General features: G+C 37.2%; 1 pseudogene; it reads right to left on the bottom strand.

Annotated features, from left to right (window-relative positions):
- Positions 1–4,346: 4,346 nt before the first annotated feature.
- Positions 4,347–5,590, bottom strand: LOC118908983 (protein MEMO1-like; annotated as a pseudogene).
- Positions 5,591–5,804: the final 214 nt, after the last annotated feature.

The raw sequence follows: 5,804 nt of genomic DNA, 5'->3' as shown, positions 1-5,804 counted from the left end.
TGATATGGCAGATTTGTACTTTTGAAACACATTAAAGTCTTAATAAAGCCAGAAGGTATCCACTACTTAATCATTAAACTGAGAAGAGTCATAGTCATGTTACTGTATAAATAGGTACTGATTTGATGTCTCTATCAGGTATTAACTCAAGATAACATTACTTATAACTGTATAACTCCAGGTTTTAAGCATTTAAAAATTATTTTAAAAGACACTGTAAGAAAAGAATAAAGTGAAATGTTTGTCTCCTATTTTCATATTTTCCACATTTGCTAAGTGCTTACAACAAGACTAAATCACTTAGAACAAGAAAGGAAGAAGAAGAAATTACTTTCATTTTCCTGCCCTCCCCCACCCAAGCAGCAAATGGCTGGCAGTATGGCTCCCTGTGCCACAGGGAAGTATGTCGCCCCCTTTGGTTTCTGCTGACCTCCACTAAGTTTTTTGGCATCTATCGTGTTCCTGCTGAGCAGCTTCCAGCACGTCTCTTCTTCACTGCAGTGTGGAATGGAGATAGGGAGGCATATATCTGCAGAAACTGCACCATTTCAGAGGAGTGAATCTCAGCTTTGAGGGAGGGAGAAGACAGGAAGGAGACCCCCAAATTCTGAGTTTATTTCTGGTTCAAATGTCTCCCAGTTCTAGGAGTGGCAGCAGCCTTCTGTAGTTGCTAAACCTTTACACTTAGAGCTCATGTTTATCCCTTTAAGTAACCACCTGGTTAATGTTCTTTATGTTAAATTCACTCTGTTGAAATTGTGGGGTTATTTTCTCCTGACTAGAGCTTAAATGATATGAGTTCAAACCATCATAAAAGCAATAAACAGAAGTTGTTTTAAAGAAGTTTAAAAGTTGGAAAATACAGGGGAAAAAAGCACCAATATTAACAAGTTGAATATATAGCAGGTTATTTTTAATTTTTTCTTTTTTTGGGTAGAGGACTATTTGAATATGTTAAGTGTTCAAATATATATTACTTTCTTATATCTAGGCAAACCACTTCCTTCTACACTAACTTGTCCATGTAACAGAAAAAGTAATTTTGAAAGTCATATTTAGTATAATTGGATGTACTCATAGCACAGTTGCAAATCTCTTAAAGTTGTTATAAACCATGCAACACTACTTCCTTGTAACAGTTTGTTGAGCATTTAAATGGAAATCAGAAAGCTTAAGCCATCTATTTCATTTCAGCTAGCAATTCTGCAAAGCTTAAAAATATATTACAGTTCTGTAAAAACACAAACTATCAAAAATTAACACAAGTAAATTAAAATCTATAAAAAGTACTTTGTTTTTTAAATGAAATTTTCAAACTATTTTTCTAACTTATCCAAGATTTCTTCCCCCTCAGAAACCTTACCACTTCATTTTAATTTTTTCCTCCAAAATTTCTGGGATAATGAGATTGCAACCTTGCTTGACCTGTATATGGACTTATTCTCCCAAATATATTAGATATATTTTCTTAGCTGTTTTGACTGTACCTACCATATTGGTTCATACCTGCACAGTATTCATCTTAAGCAATAAAGTCTAGGATGGGTGACAGGAAAACTCAACCTAATTGGCAATATGTCAGCATTTTTCTGGGTGACATGTAATGATGGACTTGGCAAAAATTAGAGCGCAGGCATAGTAGAGCATTCACATAGGACATGACTGAACTCGGTGAATAGCTAATATTCCCTGCATGCATCTTCTCTTTTTTTCTAAATAAAGCTTCCATTTTTTAAGTTTAAAACTCATGTATTAAAATGCAGATTTGACTTTAATAATCTACCAAGGATGAACTAAATGATATAAATCTGTTTCAAAGTGTAATATGATTTCAATTAATCTGATGGAAGATACTAAGTCAAGAGCAACAGACACTCTCTTGGACCTGCTTAAATTTGTGCCTAAACTAGGAGATTTTATAGAAACCCTTGATTTGGAGATGGTGAAGGACCCTAGCTTCCACATTGGCCTCTGTATGTCCTTTTACATCAAAGTCAAAATGATGTAAGGTATTCTCTGAGACATGTGACAGAAAGGGAGAATGCTAAATCCTTATAAGAATAGTTCTACCTCCAGACATCAGTGTTACCATTTTATGGTATATATGGAAACAGAATAATTGGTCACTCTGTCCCTGGATGGCCCACCATGTAGATGCTCATCTTTACTGCCTCTAACTCTGTTGCAGGCCACTCTTCGTGTCCCTGCTTTTCATCTTCCAGAATCCTTTGAAGAATGCTGTTTTTCCACTCACATAGCAGGAGGGGGCTGGCCACATTGCCTTTGACTGCCCTGAACCTTTATTCCCCCCTGTGTATTTAACTATTATTAAAGATTTGGGAGAAATTGGAGCCAAACATAGGAGAGGAGAAATTCAAGACAGTACACTTGGTCCTCCCCATACTCCAAAGAATAAGTACAGAATAGATAAACAATACAGAGCTTCTTCCTAGACACAGCTCATTACTAAAGATTAAGCCCGTCAAGTCTACCCTTTTCTATAAGTGGCTATTTCTTCCGAGTGCCATACTACAGCTTTATAACACTCATTAGTAAAATCCAAATCTGCTTACTACTTTGGTCATACATGCTTTTCCATCTCCAATGTGAAGAGGGACAAAGATTCCCAGGCTTTTCCAAAGTCTAAAACTATGGGGAGACTACAGCAGAATTGCCTAGATTTTAACCTGAGATGTATCAGGCCAAAAAGGCAAATTAGTCTATACTTTTGGCTTCAGAAAAGATGAAATAGGGAAAAAAATACATTTGAAAACACCTATATTTTTAAAAAGAAAAACAATGAAATATATAATACAAAATTCAGAACTTTGGTAGAATTCCTTGCATTTATATCCAATTTACTTTTCCAAAATTAAATTTTTATTTATTTTTTGTTTGGCTTACATCTTCCCAAAATTCCAATAGCTCTCTAAAATGCTTTTTAACCAAATTATTCACATTGTCAAACCTATCAGATAATGTATCAACTTTATGTTATTTTTCCAAAAAGAGCTTTCTCACAAATCCCACTAATGTCCTTGTCCCATATTTACTGATACACTCTCTAGTTTGCTGGAACCCTGATGTGCTAGGATTTTTATTAAATGAGAATTCCCTTAGCCTTTCTCTTTTGTACTGAATTCTCTCTATCTCAGAAACCTTATTTTCCTCTTTCTGAGTTTACTTCCCCACCATGGTGGAAAAAGGTACATGGGAGCTATATATTTTTTTAGGTTTTTATATCTGTTAAGTATCTATTCTCCCCCATGTATCATGACTGACAGTTTGGCTACCTACAAAATTCTAAGTTGGAAGTCATTCTCTTCAGGATTTAGAGATAATGTTCAACTACGCTCAAGCTTCCAGTGTTACTGTTAATATGTTTTCTAATAATAGGCAACATTAATTTAGCACATCCTATGTACTGGGTTCTGTATTAGCGTATTTATTCCTTATTAAAATAAAATTATTAAAAAGAAATATCCATAATGACAGATGAGGAAATTGAGGTCCAAAGAAATTAAGTAGCTTTGTCTTGGGTTATTTTGCAAATAGATTGTATTGTCCAAATCTAAATCTATTCTGTCTTGTACTGGCATTCTTGGTACTAATCTATTTTGATTTACTGTATGAGAACTAGTCATTCTCTTTCTCTGGAATTTTTCCCTTCAGTTTTTTGAAATATTAAATATGTATCATTCTCAACAGTTCAAATTTTAGTCTATATACTCACATCCTTGAGCTTATAATTACTTCTTTCCTGTTTTTCCTATAGTCTTTTCAAAAATCATTGTAATTAGGTGTTGAAATTCTTGGCACAGTCCTCTGATTTTCTTATACTATTTTATTATTTTTCTTCTCTTTTTCCTTTATTTTCTGAGAGATTTCCCCAGTTTTACATTCCAACTTGTCTACTGCATTTTTATGTCAGTTATCACATTTTTAATTTCATGAGTCCCATTCATATGTACAATCATATTTCCATTCCTTTTTGTGTGTGTGTGTGTAGCCCTTTATTAGCAACTAAAATAGAAGGTATCTGTTGTACAACATGGGTAGTAATTGACTATAACTAGAGATTTATTATATTCTAATAGAGATCATTTATAAATGCAACTTCTTTATTAAAAAGCTTCCACCCTTTTTTTGTTTGTGTACAATTTGCAAAACTATTCTGAAAGCGGAATATATGTGCACAAGTCTGCAAAGAGTGCAAATTTAGGATATGGTAAATGCTTTACCAAGTTACTTTAAAAAAACTGTCTGCCACAATTGGGCCTTTACATTGCCATCATGTTTGATCACATATTTTATGGCAGCCTTCCTTCCACTGCCTAAACTATAAAGTATTTTTTCATGAGTAGAAATTAAGGAAGGACTACACCTACTAGAAAAGAAGAAAATTCTATTCGTTTGAGGTTTCAGTATCCACCCAAACCAGGACCAGTATCTTGGTAAGGGCTAGGCTGGGACCCCGGACAGAGTATGAGTGTGTGCAGGCAGTATCCCTGAGGACTCAGAGCGTCAGTGGATCCTGAGTGCTCCAGCTGCGTAACTCACTGAACTGTCTTGCTAGTTTCTACACTGGCTTGACTGGGCAGAATTCAAAAAAGAAAAGCTCATATTCATTCCATTCTTCTGGAGTTCTGTGATAGCATTTAGTAACACCCCAATGGGATGTCTTCCACATACAGTATTATGGTACTTCTTCAAGTAATTGCTAAAAAATACAGGGTCTAATTGTTCTGTAATACTCATACCCATTTTATCTAGATGTCCAATGGATCTATGAATCTCCCCCTGGGATTCAACATAGTAACTGTAACGGAACCTTTGACCCCAATGGCAGAAATCAGAAAAAACCACAAGGAGATTACTAGGATCTGCTAGATATTTACTGAAGAGTTTTCCAAATTCCTGTTCTTTTGACTCAGAGCTCCAACCAGTACAGGAATAATGGTAAACTCATCCTTATGGATATATTCAATATTATTTATATTCTAAATGATCCCTGGTTTGGAATTTTAGAAGCATGAATCATGTTTGTCTGACTTGTTTTGAACAGGACCTTGTCAACTGCGACATAAGCAGATCATACGGATCTCCAGTCTCTCTGCAATGCAGGGGCTTCTTGGGCAGAATCTGCATCTTCCCATGGCGTTAGCTGTATAAGGCAAATGCGTTTCAACACTGTGCTCATCTTCATCTGTCTGCAGAGACATGTGTTCAAACGTTCCTGTCTTCCACAGTTCTCTGTAAATTTTTTGATCAATACGAAGGTCATAAAGAGTTGTCCTATATATATATGTATATATACACACACACTGGATAGTGCACATCGAGAGAAGGGCACATGATGAGAAGGCCCAAGGATGAAAATTCTACGGGTAACAGACGGATTTGCTTGTTTGTAAGCATGAGCAGCACAAGACCCACAACATGTGTATCCTGCCTGGGGTGTAATAATGGCTCTAGCGGGTCTTTTTGTATACTGTGCCTGTGTGAGCCAGCCTTCTAGCTGTGCGTTCAGCTGCGGTCCTGAAGCCGTGTACCAGTGACCGGCTTCGTGGCAGACCACTCGGTTGGACATCCTGGTGCCTGTGCTGCCTGTGGTGCACGAGGATGAATGAGGCAGCGGCGGCAGGAGCGGCTCCACCAGGGAACGAGATACCGCAGGCCGAGCCCAGGAGGAGGCTGCAGCGGGGAGGGGGTCTGCCCAGCCCAGGAGGAGGAGGAAGAGGAGGCGGCGGCGGCCCAGGAGGAGGAGATGCAGCCGGACGGTGGCAGCGGCGGTAACAATCACC

Source organism: Manis pentadactyla, chromosome 4 (genome assembly GCF_030020395.1).
Source record: "Manis pentadactyla isolate mManPen7 chromosome 4, mManPen7.hap1, whole genome shotgun sequence".
NCBI classification, from domain to species: domain Eukaryota; kingdom Metazoa; phylum Chordata; class Mammalia; order Pholidota; family Manidae; genus Manis; species Manis pentadactyla.
This window is presented reverse-complemented; position numbering and strand designations above follow the sequence as displayed.